Here is a 15,240-nt window from a genome sequence, read left to right as displayed (position 1 = left end):
CTTCAGGGTTTGCAAAAAGACAAAAAAGAAAGAAGAAGAGCAAAAACGCCAACGACACAGCGGTAAGTATTAAGTAAACCATTGTTTTCTCCAAATAGGCTACAACTGTGTGATATGTTTGAAAGTGTGTGAACAAAAGCCCTCACATCAGTGACCAAACACACAGATAGATGTTAGCATGAGAGGGAGAGGATTCAGTTCAAGAACTGATCATATACACACAACACAACTGTGTTCTGTTGAAGAATTTAAGGAGAGAAGAAACACAACTTCTCCATCGGCCTTTTCTACTGTTGTACAGCGTTCCAAAACTTCTTTGGAGCTAAATAATTTGGATGTGGAGGACCGAAGTACGACAGCATTAAAAGTATTTAGTCCTGAAAAGCCAAAGCTAAGCCTACTAAAGTGTTTTCACTTACTCTGGACGGTTGTCTGCTCCTGCTGCGGTCACCCACACAACTTTATTCCAAACTAAATCATCTGGTCCTATGAATCCCATCCAGTTTGGCCAAAGAATCCATCCAGTTCCGTGGACATTTTCGGTTAGCTAGCAATTTCCGTTGGTGATCTCTCCATCCCATTAGGAGAAAAATGTCCCTTTTCCATTGCGTTTGTCCGTCTCATCCACACGTCTGTTCCTTGTGTGTCAGCTGGTTTAGGCACAGAAGAGGACTAGAGTAGGACTGCAGCAAAAGTTTGTATTTTCAGTCCAACATTAGTTCAGTCCCTCACATCAGCTCTGTGCCCTCACTGCGGAACTGAGTTCTGTTCAGTTCAAGGAGGCACACGTAAACAATACATGAGGCGTTCAGGAACAATTAGAATAATTAGGAAATTACAACACTTTTCAAAATCGTCAAATATTCAGAATATTCAAATACAACATCAAAAAAAAAAAAAAAAAAAAGAATGGTGGTGTCTGTGAACCATGTAATCGCAATCCTACATTTTAAAATCTGTAATTATCTATATTTCCCACACTTGCCCATCAACACATCACAACACTTTGCACCATGTGCTCAGGTAGTTTTGCCGATGAGGTCTAACGTTACATTTTGGTGCATTATGGGAAGTGAAGTTCTTCTCCTGCAAAGTTACTATCAAATCCTCCGCACTTTAATCATATACTTCTAGAATAAAGACAAAAGTAAGCCTACTCACCAAATGCCTTTTTTTTCTCTTTTTTTTAGGTGCTTTGCTTAAATTTCTGTCAGCGCCAGTTGATAGTGACAATGCCACCTCCTCACAAGCTGAAGGTATTTATCAGGCTACATGGAATTTGTAACATCACGGTTTAGGAAAAAAAATCTTATCATTACTAAATCTATCACAATCAGTACTAATTGCATATCATTATATAATAAATAGGCCTAAAAATAATAATAATAATAATAATAATTTAAATATTTTTATTTGTTTATCCTTTTATCATCAGTAGTACTAGTACTAAATGCACCAGAAAACAGGAAATCGCATCTGGATTTTATTTTTCTTCTTCGGTGATTCGACCACCACATCTTCGCATATTAGGGGGCTCACTTCACTTTCTTGCCTAGGGCCCCCAGATATCTTGAAACGGCCCTGACTGCAAGTAATGTTAAAGACACAGACAGATACGGACGCAGCGTTCTGTCCGTCCTCTGCGTACATTCCATCCATTTTCCAGGTGCTGGCGGATGCGTACCTAGATGGAGAATAACAGCGGGAGTACGGAGCGGTGCGGACCAACGCCAGTGGAAGTGAAAAACGAAACTTATCGCTCATTTCTCTTTTCCCTATCTGCTGAAGCTAAGCTTTTAAATCTTACCAGCGAAAACGCTGCAATATTAGTATCACATTAGTGTTCCCTCTGTTGTGTCCATGTTTGTTATTATTGACTTTCTTCTTCTTCTTCTCAAAAAACTTTCCTCTTCTTCGTGGTATTTGTCCAGTATGGTTAATTCAGAGCGGTGCCCCCTGGTGGATTAACTGACAGACGCTCATTCCAACACATTAAATGTCAGTAGCAGCACTTTGTTCTAGTCAGACTAATGACAACCACAATAAAGCACATTTACAAAAGGAACTAAGAACTGGAATGGGATTATTAAGTACTCATATCGGTACTCGGTATCGGCAAGTACTCAAATGTAAGTACTCGTACTTGTACTTGGTCTGGTATCGGTGCATTCCTATATATTACCCCTCTAACTCATACTAAATTAAAAAATGATTGTGTTTCCTGGTGTGTCCACACATACTGCACCATGTTTCTTTTAAAACTCTTCTTCGTTTGTTGTAACGTCCGTCAACATCCATTTTTTATTATTCACGTGACTCTAGTTGTGTAAAAAGGTCTTTCCATTGCAGTTTTGTGCGATTATACCAATTGCGCTACGCCCAATAAACCACCTCTTGCCAGCACAAAAACTTTTCATCAAAAAACGAGACTTTTGGTGAAATTTTCACTTTCCCATTAGGTAAATTTTTATGCGCAAGTTATATTTGTGCAATTTTAGGGTCAATGAAAAACCCATTTATCTGTCCTTGCAGTATTTTTTTTGTCATTTCAAGGTTTCTCCTGCTGGTGCTGATGGTTGGAAGTATTGTGATAGAGTTCCTTTGACCTCAGACTCACTATTTTGTGATTATTTATTTATTTATTTATTAATCCATCTTTCAGGCTCTTGACATCATTCAGAGGTTTTCGTTCAGGCTACCACAGCAGTGACAAAACAGGCATCTCAGCCCAGGCAGTCCACATGTATATTCATGTTGTACGAACCTTTAGCTTCATACAACGAAACATTTATTTACATGATAGTACCCTGTTTAAGGAGCAGTTCATGAATAAATCACTAAGCATTTGTATTGATAGCCATGGTTTTATGATGCCTGTACTGGGAATAAATGTGAATATATTAGAGTTTAGTTTCCACCCCACAGCTTGAACATGAGTCTTACAGAATTTATTTGACCTTAAACATCTCCGCACATCCCTTCAGGCACTTTGTGGATCAAGAGTCAGTTCTGTGAAACCTATTCACACTGTGCCATTTATTTTGTGTTGGAGAGTCGATTACTTTGTGAGTGGAAAAAAACAGGGAAAAGAAAGTTAGAAAGTTTCTCTTGATGTTGCTGTGGAGAGAGAAACGACATCTCTGAAATGGAAGATGTACTTAAGGTTAATGTTACTGACCTGGAAACTGTAAGAGACTTGAATTTTCCTTGGGCCCAGTATTTCCTCTCTCCAAAAGCTCTGACATATTCAGTGGTGGAGCTGAAATTGAGGCAGATTCTCGGAGACCTCCAGGGGAGCTCTGAAAAATGTACTATACAATGTGTGTAATTGGGATGGGTATTCAATGATACCACTGAAGGTAACTAAAAAAGGTGCAGACGGAAGAACTAGGGCATGTGTGATTAATCTTTCAGCACTTCAGCGGAGTTTCAGCACTTTAAATGCGTTTGTTAAATCCACAAAAAAGATGACTTTTTCATATAAATACTGTAGCTACAACAATATAGGCATTAGGAACAATCGATTTACTTTTTGTACAATTTGACATATTTTTTTGTGAAACCACCTCTGAGCTTAAACAACCCAAATCAGCACAGTCAGGCCTAAATGTTCAGCTGACACATAGTGGTACTGTGTAAAACAATGCACCTGCAAAATACTTGGTACTTATTACGACTCAGACAACCATCGCTCCTACAAATTAGGTTTATAATATTAAATTTGCCATAATTAAGGGACTATGCGCAGTATTTCTACTTTCAAATATTAAAAAATGAACTAAAAATGATCATTAGAGGATCTAAAATAATGAGCTCTGAAGTTATGCCAAAGATGTGAATGTAATGGATTGTAGGGATTATATCTACTAGTGGCATTGTACCCATGGTGCCATTGTACGATAGCATGATAAGTAGAACTTGTCTGCCACCACTATCCATTTGTAAACTACCATTTAATCATGCATTGTGCAGGTAATAATTTCAGCCAACATGTGAGGCCTGAAGGGAAGAGCATGTATTTGTTTGGCCTGTCAAGCATGATTAAATTCATACAGCGGTAGTGAACTGCAGCCTTCACATTTTAGCATCATCTGCTAGCAGTAGAAATTTCATGAACGGCAGCATAACCACTTCCGAAAATGGAGTATGGCGGCAGGGATGAAGAATTCGAAGTAGAGAGAGGCTAAAATCGCCCAGCATACCTCACAACATTTGAATACGGACATAAAATTGTGCCTAGTAGATAATCACGTAGTGTTTGTATTCATTTGACGAGTTTGGCAGTGATCGGGCCTGTGAAGGCTGAGGAAAATCCGTACAAACACCCTCCTGTGCTGCAATATCGATGGGACACAGAACGTGTATTATATAGTAGGATTCACACTGACAGTTTGTTAGATTTATATGTAAACACAGTGTTTAGACTGCCTTCAGCTTAGACTATGGGACAGATTCGCAGTATCCTAATGTATGCCACACAGTGCTTATGGGTGTGGCCAAATGAGTGACAGAGAAAGCACTGTGCAGCAATACTAATCATTTCATATCTGTTTTTAAAAATTAATTTAGTAGCAACCATAATAGCTCAAATTGTAGGTCTTAGCAAGTACTTTAACATGCCATTAAGGAATAATAACCAAATATTTAATAAAAACATGAATTTATCATTATTGACAGTGTAACGGAGTGAGGAAAAATATACAAGATTTGTAAAAAAATATCCAAAAAGTGCTGTTCCTTGAGGAAAGTGCAAATATTCAGCAAACCGCACTTTTCTTAATATATGACAGTACATTATATCCAAAATGAAACTGATATCATTTTTATTTTAGTTTTAAAAGGCATTACTCATGGTAAGAGAGTGAGAATCCAAAAAAGTAATGGAGTGAGGTGTAAATTCTTAGGCTTTGGTGACATATGTTTCATAATATATTTGATACACATCTTTCTGCTGTTTTTTTTAATATATATAATAAATAACATTCAAAATCATTATAGTATTTGATCATTATGAAATATAAGATTAGACACAGGCATATATTTGGAACATATTTATTAACACATTGCTATTTTCATTCTGAATTTATGCTGTACACATTCATTTACAACCTTTACTGTACTTAATTTACAATGTATTCTCCTATATTTTCTTATATATCCAGTTGTTATTCAGGTACAAATCAAATAAACACAGTTTTAGAAACTAGAGATATATGTCTGTCATCCTGAGTAGTCAAAAATATCATTTTAGAGAAAAAAATAAATTAACCCTGATGTTCACTTTCACTTGGCCAGACCCTTATACAATGTCACAGTAAAATGCCCAATGTCCAGCCTGTTAGGCCACGGCTCCTAGAAGGTTTAAGAAGTGGCTTGTGACCCAAAGGTTGCCAGTTTGATTATCAAGCAGAGATTGCACACTGCTCCTAGTCGGCAGTGTGTGGTGTGTTCCTGCATGGATTAAAAACAGAAGTTCATCTTAGGTGTGTGTTACATGTACGATAGACTGACAAATGGAGAATGTTGTTCTTCTGTTTCTTTCTGTCCATAGTTTCAGTAATTTTTTGGACAAATTATGTTAAACCTAGACCTGATGAATTGATGTAACCCTAGATCAGGGGTCACCAATCCTGGTCCTCGAGGGCTACTATCCTGCATGTTTTAGATGTATCCCTCTTCCAACCCACCTGATTCAAATGATAGGCCTATCATCAGGCTCTGCAGAAGCCTGATAATGACCGTCAGGTGTGCTGGGAGAGGGATACATCTAAAACCTACAGGATAGTAGCCCTCAAGGACCAGGATTGGTGACCCCTGCCCTAGATCATAACACTGCCCCCTTCAGGCTTGTACTGTAGGCACTAGGCATGATGGGTAATGACTTCATCCAAGCATTCCTGTGCCTTAAGTTCTGCAATGCACCAAATTCCTTCTTGCTCCCATCTTAGTGATAAATAGAGGTGGGAAGTATAAACACTAAGTTAGCACTACACACATACATGTATTTTCTACTCCTCGGCTCAGAAGTTTAGTTTACGTCATTCCTTCCAATCATCAAAACCGACTTGATCTCTTGGTGCGTACAGCATGCAGTACACATCATATACAGCATATGTAATAGGATGAAAATGACTGAAAAGATGCTACAAGACAAAATCACTATAAAATGTAATAACAAAAAAGAAAAAACACACTGAGACAGCTAGACTCGTAGAAGAAAGATGCCAAGAGCTAACATGATGATTATTATTTTAATTATATAGTTTTTAACATAATATTTAAAGTAGGGCTGTCAAATCTAACGCATTAATGCAGATTAATCCATCATCATAATTAATCTGATTAAAAATTTTAACACAAGTAACCCATCTGCAGCACAGAATGATTCTGAACGTCTTTAGCAACGCATTTCTGGCAGTTTGCCCAAGTAGAGTTAGCATCGCGCATGCGCAAATGGGCAGTTGATCCGGTAGTGACAGACAGCAAAACCATTTGATTTTTTACATTTTTTTTATTTAACCTTTATTTAACCATTAAGTCCCTTGAGATGAAATCTCTTTTTCAAAGTAGACCTGACCAAGAGGCACATCAGTACAATACAGATGAACTAACAGAGTATAAAACTTACATACAATTAAGACAGCATAAAATGGCTAAAAACATAAAAAGCTGAGAACCAGTTTAAGGATAGCAGTTAGCCACCAATCAACCCATAAAGATGGAAGATGCTAAACAGCACGGTGGCCCTCTGGATGGAAATATGAGGACAAAAAAACACCCCAAGATGGAACAGTTGTTTCAAGTTGTTTTGTTAAAACTGTTGAAGGTGTTGAATAAACATGTTAAATGCATATATATTCCCATCTTTCTCGAGTCTGTTTGCTCATGCAAAATGAAACGCAATTAATATATATTAGATTAAAAATGAATGATATTTATTCGTGATTAATTGAAATTAATCCACTGCAACCCTGTTATTAATCTGATTAAAAATTTTAATCATTTGACAGCACTAATTTAGAGCTAAAATGATTCAACAGTCTTCATATTGTAATCATATAAAGTGATGTTTCTCTAGTTGTACATGGAAAAGACAAGTAGAAATGTCCATCAAAGGGCTACAGTTTACTGTTTTACTTAATTGTTCTGCTTAATTACCTCCGCCAAGGAGGTTATGTTTTTGCCGGCGTTGGTTTGTTTGTCTGTTTGTCTGGCCATGCGCAAGATAACTCAAAAAGTTATGGACGGATTTGGATGAAAATTTTAAGAAATGTTGATAATGGCACAAGGAACAAATGATAAAATTTTGGTGGTCATCGAGGGGGGGGGGGTCACTGATCTGCCTTGGCGGAGGTCTGCGCTCTTCAAGTGCTTTTCTAGTTTCTACTGCAGTTAACAAGTTGAATGAATACTTAAACTTTTACCATTCTTTTTTATCCAAGTACATCTGGTTGAGTAAAGAATATATAATCATTTGACACCTGCGTTGATGAAAATATCTGTTTTCATACATAATACAGCCCTTCATTTTCAGAAGAGCGTATTAGCAGCTGTTGTAGTTTTCTCATAAATAAACTTAATTTGCTGTAGACAGCTCTAGGTTGAAGGTTAGGTTCTTAGACAACCTACCTAACACCTGTTGTTGGACTTAAGTTAAAGTTTTTCAGTATTTATCCAACTCTCATCACATGTCTGGAGTTGCAGAAATATGACAAACATAAAATAAAAAAACATTAATTATGCTTTAGTTGGCAGAAGTGGATATTGTGTTTACTAAACAGCATTTAACTACAGCAATCTGTCAGTCTGCAGAAATCTGTCGGTAGCAAATAGGCCCAGCATGCTTTCCATCTCAACATATTAAACCACCATTCGATTCCTCTGACTCAATAGGAGCTTGTGATACTAGAAGATAAACATGAGCAGAATGCAATGATTTCAAAAGAGCTTTCTCATTATCTGAACCTTTGTCTCGTCCCTTATGTCTATCTGTCTCTGTTTTCTCTATTACCACCGTCGCCCTGATTCTCCTTTTAAGAGAATTTCGTTGGCCTTGGCAGAAGATTGTAGGGATATTTATGAGAATAAATAGCTGTCCAATACCCTATCTCTGCTTTTCTTTCCCTGTCATTTCCTCAGATCTCTCTCCTTCATTTCAACCACCCCACCCCACCCCCTCCCCTCTGCATCCTCCCACCATGTACTCTCTTCTTCTTCCTCTATATTGCACCTGTCTCTCAAACGCTTTAGTTATCTCCGGAGTCCTCTTTATCCTCCACCCGCCCACCCCCCCATCACCGTTCTCTGTCTATTGCTATCTTGCCTTGGTCCTACTTTTTTTTTTTATGCCTTTCTTCTCTTGACAGAGGTGTATGAGGTGGCTCTCAATCTTGGTGAATTCACTTTATCATGTAGCCGTCTGCTGCGGATGGAGGGTCGGCGTCGGTTGGGTGGCGCGGCGCGGGATAGCTGTTACGTTGTCGCATGTACACACACTTAACAATGGGAACACACACATGATGAGATGGTCACGCTTAAACTGCATTTCACTACATAATACAGAACATATGCACTTTCTGTCCAACCAGAAAAAAAGAAATTGTCTGTGAGTCTAGGTTCAAGAGCTTTATTTGCGCAAAAAAATGTATGTAACTCTGGACAGACAGAAAAAGAAGAACAAGAATCTCTATTTTTTTGCTTATTATATACCGGGGTGTCAAACTCATTTTAGTTCAGGGGCCACATGCAGCCTAATATGATCAGAAGTGGGCCAGACCAGTAAAATAATATAAATAATAGGATAAGAACTAATAAATAATGTCAACTCCAATGTTTTCTCTATGTTTTTGAGTGAAAAAGCAAAATTCCTTAATGAAAATGTTAAATGTTTACATGTACAAACTGCACTTGAACGTAACATGAACAAATATGAACAACCTGAAAGTTCTTAAGAAAAATTATTGCAATTTTAACAATATTACGCCTTAGTTTATCATTTATATATGTGCATCACAACTTACAGATCAAAGTGGATCTTCAAATACACACAACATTGAGTAACAGGCAGAATATTGTTAAAATTCCACATACTTAAGAAATTTTTGTTCAGGTTATTCACATTTTTTGTAAAAGGCTAGTCTGTAAATGTAAACATTTGTGTAATTTTACTGTTTTTACACTAAAACAAAAGTGGGGAAAAAAATGGTTTTCATTATTTATAGGCTATTATGATAGTATTTTCCTGGTCTGACCCACTGTAGATTGACTTGACCTAAAATGAATTTCACATCCTTGATTGTTAATATCGTCAGTGTAATTTTTGCATTTCACAAATTCATCCCACAGGCCAGACTGGAGCCTTTGGCAGGCCGGTTTTGGCCCCCGGGCTGCATGTTTGACACCTGTGTTATATACAGTACAGTCGCGGAAAATTATTAGACCACCCTTGTTTTCTTCAATTTCTTGTTCATTTTAATGCCTGGTACAACTAAAGGTACATTTGTTTGGACAAATATAATGATAATAACAAAAATAGCTCATAGTAGTTTAATTTCAGAGCTGATATCTAACCATTTTCCATGTTTTTTTGTTAATAACCAAAATCACTTCAGTTCTTACATCAATATCTATGGCATTGTACTGACAAAAAAAGTGCTTTTAGGTGTTCCATGTTTTCTTTTCTGTCTGTTTTAGTCACATGATACACACAGGAGTTAGTACTCGATTGTATAACCATTGTTTTTGATGACTTTTGATGGTCTAATATTTTTTTTCATGACTGTATGCAATACACACTGAAACTGAACCTCTGCTTTTTACTCATCTCTAGCTTAACATGTATAACACACCACACACTGCAGAATAACACCATGGGCTGCCATATCAGGTACCCAGGGAACAAATGGGGGGTTAAGTGCTTTGCTCGAGGGCGCATCAGGCAACAATTTTGCTGTCAGTCTAGGGAATCGAACCGTGGACCCTTCAGTTACAAGCTGCCACTCCAACCTTCTAGGCATCTAAGAGTATGCATCCCTGAAACATTCAGATTTAAAAACACATAGTTTTATCATAGTTTTTTAGCAGTATTTTATAGTTTTCAACATTGTATTGCAGGTGGCATATTATTACTGTATATTGCTCTATATATAAAGATTTTTTGAGATAAGGTATCCTTTTTGAAGTTGCATCTGACAAGAGATACAGATCCATAAAAACACACGCCACATGATTCCTGAACAGTTTTTACCCCACAGCCTTAACCACACTGAACAGTGAACTCATCCACATGCACTATTTGGTCTCTGCATACATTGGTACTGATGTGTTTGTGGCATGCTGCTGTGTGATAAATGAATGAATGTTGATGTGTGAATGATGCATATCTTTGTTTTTATTATATTTTTATAGTTATTATTACTATTTATGACTCCGCATCCTGACAGTGCACCTACATTTCATTGTACAATCTGTATAATGACAATAAAACGTCTTTATCTTTAAACGAATCACTGTGATTTTGACTGCAAAAAAATGCAGACTCAATTTTTCCCTGATTTTCAATCGGAGTGAAAAACAATGAATACGCTATGTGAACTAATGTTGATTCAAATATGCATCTTGGTCCTTTGAAACTCATGCTCTGTGTCATGTGTGGAACAGGTAGCCTTTACTGTGTACATAACCCACTACAATTTACATAATACCTTTAGTTTTACAGCACTAATCAAACAAAATATTAGCAGAACAATCAATCAGTGGGTCAATTGATAAAAAAAAAAAAAAATCATTTAACTATAAAAAGTAGATATGCTTTCCTGATTTAGGTGAGTCGGGGGCTTCTGGTGCTACGTTATTGTTATTGGCTCAACAAATGCTAATGAGATTGCTCCACTGGCCTTTGGATTATTGCTGAAATGATAAAGTGATGACATTTTATATGCAAAAAAGTCAAAATGTCAACTTCTCAATGACCCAATGTTCATCCAATTGCAACTGTAATGGAAATTCTAGCTTCACATACACATAAATTATAACAATGAGATTTTCTTACATTTGCTTAATTGTTTTCCGTGGTGCGACTAGATGATTATTCTTGTACATCAGCAGAGTTACGTTAACTTTAAACATTAGACTTGAGTTATTAGACCCGTGTGACACTATAGGCATACCTCCGACATATTTTCTACATATATTTTAGTGGTGTATTGGAAAAGCTTTGTTGGAATGGAACAATTCATAAAAAAACTATTTGGGGAAAAGCTTCTGTTCCTGGTCATGGGTGATAGAAACACCTTTTAAAAATAAAATCTGGCAGCAAACATTTAACTCACACATGACTGGTCAGCTGTTTCCTTTGCATTTCTCCAGGTTGTATGAAAATATGGCTGGTAGAAGAAGAACATTGGACAGATTACAGACACTCCCATGGAATCAAATCAAATCAAACTTTATTGTCATTAAGCTGCACACACAGCAGTAGTGCACACAAAATGAGACAGCGTTTCTCCTTTGGGATCCCGTACAGACAATTAAAAATACAAGGCACTCAACAATTTAAAATATAACAATCTAAAAATTTTAAATGCAAGCCACTCATCACACAATTATCCCATTCAGCCTCAACCCCCCACCACGCACACCCACACACATTCTATGAAACTGGTCCCTAAAAACAGGACATTGGGGCTAAAAATTCAAACCAGATGTAGACTCATGTTATGAAGCAAGTTTTGAAGCACTTTGGGTCTGTTTTGAAAATAAGTATTTACTGAGAAAAAATAAACTATTTTTCAGATAAAACACATTTTTATTTGACGCACACATACAAAAATCCACATGAAAAACGGTAAAAGGACACAAAAATTACACGCTGTTATTTTTTTGAATGTCTTTTTATTCTCTCACAGGTACATTTTGGGAATCGAAGTAAATTTGCAAGGCAGAGTGTTTCACAAAAATGACTGCTGTTGCAAAATCACTTGTGATTTATGTGTTTAAATGGGCAGGTTCCACATGTAAAGTGAGTGTACACGATGGGTTACACACAAAACCTGGAATGAGACTGCCAATTCATGAAAAACCCACGTCTGGGTTAGAAAAACCACTGGGATCGCCAAATTTAACATAGTGTCTTTATTTATAGCGGTATATAAGACCATTTCAAGCCATGTTTTCCAGATCAAATGCACTGACACCTAGGTAGCTTTTCATGTCACAATTTTGGTTCTGTTTTTGGCCCCAATATTTTATTTAAAAATTCAATAATTTTGGGATGGCTCAGAGCAAGAGTTTTTTTTTTTTTTTTTTTGCATTTATCTGAGGTCATCATTAAGTACATCCTTAGGGGAAATATGTCTAAATTTCTCTTTTATTATTGGGTCTAAAAAGCTGGAAAAGTGTGAGGTACCAAAATAAACCCAGTTTCATGGAAAGATCCATATAAATATATATATGTGTGTGTATGTGTACATGTATATATATGTATGTGCGTTAGTGTATGTGTATTTGTATATGTTTATATTTGCTAGTGTTACCATATGTGTTTGTGTATATTTATATATGTATGAGTGTATATACAGATGCTTTTATTTTATTCGGTGTTTTGAACATGGGTATTAGTATGTATATTTTTATGCGTGGGTGTACAAAAATATGTTTGTGTAAATATTTATGTGGTTAATAAGTACTGTATAGATGTGTATATTTGTGTGGGGTGGGTTTAGGGCAAGTGTTTTGTAGTGTTTTGTAAATCTCCTTGAATTAAATAAAGGTCTATAAAAAAAAATAAAAAAGCAACAGGCAATGTGGACAAAAATATTCCTTGATCTTATCCATAGAGAACTTATAATGCTTCTTCAGTCCAAACAACCAAAGACCAAACATAAATTGGGCACCTTTCTGAAAAGGGTTTTCCCTCTTTGTCAATGAATTTTGTTATTTTTTAATGTACACCGTTCTTTTTTTCTGTTATAACATGGTGTTTGTGCTGCATACCATGCATTTAGTGATGAGCAAAATAAAATAAAATGAAATGAAATGAGAAATAACATCGCCCCCATTTTATGGAAACAACAGCCGAATGTCCTAATGTTTCTGCTTTATTACAAACATGTAACGGAGCGTAGCGTCACATCCTAATGGCACTATGCAGCCTAGTTCCTCCACCCCAAAGCAGCCAGAATGGAAGCGTCACTGGCATTTTCTCAGTTTTTTTTTTTTTTTTCTTTTTTGCAACATTTCAGAAATTCATTTGAACTTGATTTTACATTTTTATGGGAACACAGCAGGTGTGACTTGCAATAACATGAAATCTGAAAGCTGAAATCTCAGTCTGTGGCGTGCGCTTTAAGACCTACATGCAGACGTCACCTCACAGTCCTCATCCATCTCAGAGTCCAGAGTCATGTATGTACAGAACCCCTCAGTCTCATCAGTATTGTCCCCCCCCTCCCATACCTTGCATCCTCTTCCTCCTTAAGCTTCAGTGAGATTGCTGTACACACACAGCCCAGCAGTACATCCCAAAGCTATTAGTTCCTGACAGCGTTCTCCATTCAGGCCTGTCTGGGCCCCCCCGCCCTTGCCCCTCCCCATGCATGCACACACACACAACTCAAGGGGCTCGCCTCTCTGCACGCCACGCCGCACCCCTTTAATAGCTTTCCACGCTGCAATCTAGCCGCCCGCCCGTGGAGTCAATTGAGTGTATTATATTCGTAATTGGAGGCTATTGATTGACAGACTCCGAATGCGTCGCAGGACAAAAGCGTGGGAGCTTCCAACTATGCACAAAAAAAGCAAAGCACAAAGGATTTCTCTCTCATTTTTTTTTTTTTTTCCTCCAAGGAATCATGACATGCGAGGACACGTGGGCGTTGCTCCACTCCCACAGACACCTATACACCTACACATGCTGACAGTAGCCAAAGTGGAGCTTAAAAAAGCAGAGTCCTAAGTCCAAGGTCATTGCATCAGGAAAGGATCAGAAACTGAGAGTGAGACAGGAGCGAGATGAGTTCCAGCAGACACAACGTTACAGGAAAAGACACCTCAGTAGCTCCATCAGCATGCTTTGTTTGTGGCCTCCGATGCACCGTGTAAAGGAATTTGTTGAAATAGCCACATATAGCGTGTAATGTGTGTACACGTGTGTCTTTGTGTACTGGATCTGCCAATTTTCAAAGCAGACCTCATAAAAGTGTCATAACTTTACATTAAACGACTCTGACGTGTCGTCGTCCGCTCCCTTCTTCCACACACTTAATCAAGATCCATCGTTCCCAGGAGCCTCGCTGTGTGCACGCCTGTATGCGACTGTGTCTACGAGCGTGCATATTTGCGAGACGTTCACTTTGAATTAGTGCCTGTCGTATCATTAATACCCTGTCTTCAAATATACGCAGTCTTTTCATCCTCACTCACCACTGTTTTTCTGTAATTTCTTTTGCAAGGTCAGGCCTGGCTGGAGGTCATGCAGATAGATGACTGGGCCTGAGTAGGTGAAAAAATACAGCTGGCTGATGAGAAATAGTTTGAAAAGCGGCCTTGGATTCATATCCTATAAAAAACAGGCTTTATGAATACATGGTATCTGAAGTGTAGGTACATTTGCTGTTGAAGAGGAGGAGAACAACATCTCTGTGGTTTAGATTTTAGAGACATTGTACATACATGCCAACAGAAATTTCATGAAAATGCATGAATATGAACCAGGGGTCCAAGTTGGCCAATAATATATGATGACAACATGCAGTTTTAAAGGGTCAATATGGAAAAATAGTGCTTGTGTGCTTGGATGATGTCTGTGCTGTGGACTGACTAAACAGTTTGCTACTCTGACACTGTTTTTAGAGCCTTATTTTATAATAGAATGGGTATGAAACAGGGTAGGAACGCCCTTGACAGTGAATAAAGGATGTGTTTCCAGAAACAAAACACAAACATATAGAAGCAGGGGGATTAGCTCAAACGGTAGAGCGCTCGCTTAGCATGCGAGAGGTAGCGGGATCAATGCCCGCATCCTCCATGAGGAACTTTTAGGTCGGAATCAGTAAGGATCACTGATTCAAGTCCCCAGACCAGCAGAGAAACTGTTGGTTGATCCTGCCCTTGAGCAAGGCACTCAACCCCCCACTGCTTCTAGTCCACTGTGTGTGGAGTTCCTGCGTGGTTTAGCTAGTGATGAGATAAATGCAGATGGTGAATTTCAGTGTGTGTTGCATGTAAAATATAATGATGAGT

The 15,240-nt window shown here is 37.8% G+C and overlaps 1 non-coding gene across 1 annotated transcript; it reads left to right on the top strand.

The window, feature by feature from the left end:
* The first annotated feature begins 14,952 nt into the window (after positions 1-14,952).
* Positions 14,953-15,025, top strand: trnaa-agc (transfer RNA alanine (anticodon AGC)). Its single transcript has one exon. It is a non-coding gene; the product is annotated as a tRNA-Ala (tRNA).
* The last annotated feature ends 215 nt before the right edge of the window (positions 15,026-15,240 follow it).

Source organism: Sphaeramia orbicularis, chromosome 11 (assembly GCF_902148855.1).
Source record: "Sphaeramia orbicularis chromosome 11, fSphaOr1.1, whole genome shotgun sequence".
Lineage (NCBI taxonomy): Eukaryota > Metazoa > Chordata > Actinopteri > Kurtiformes > Apogonidae > Sphaeramia > Sphaeramia orbicularis.
This window is presented reverse-complemented; position numbering and strand designations above follow the sequence as displayed.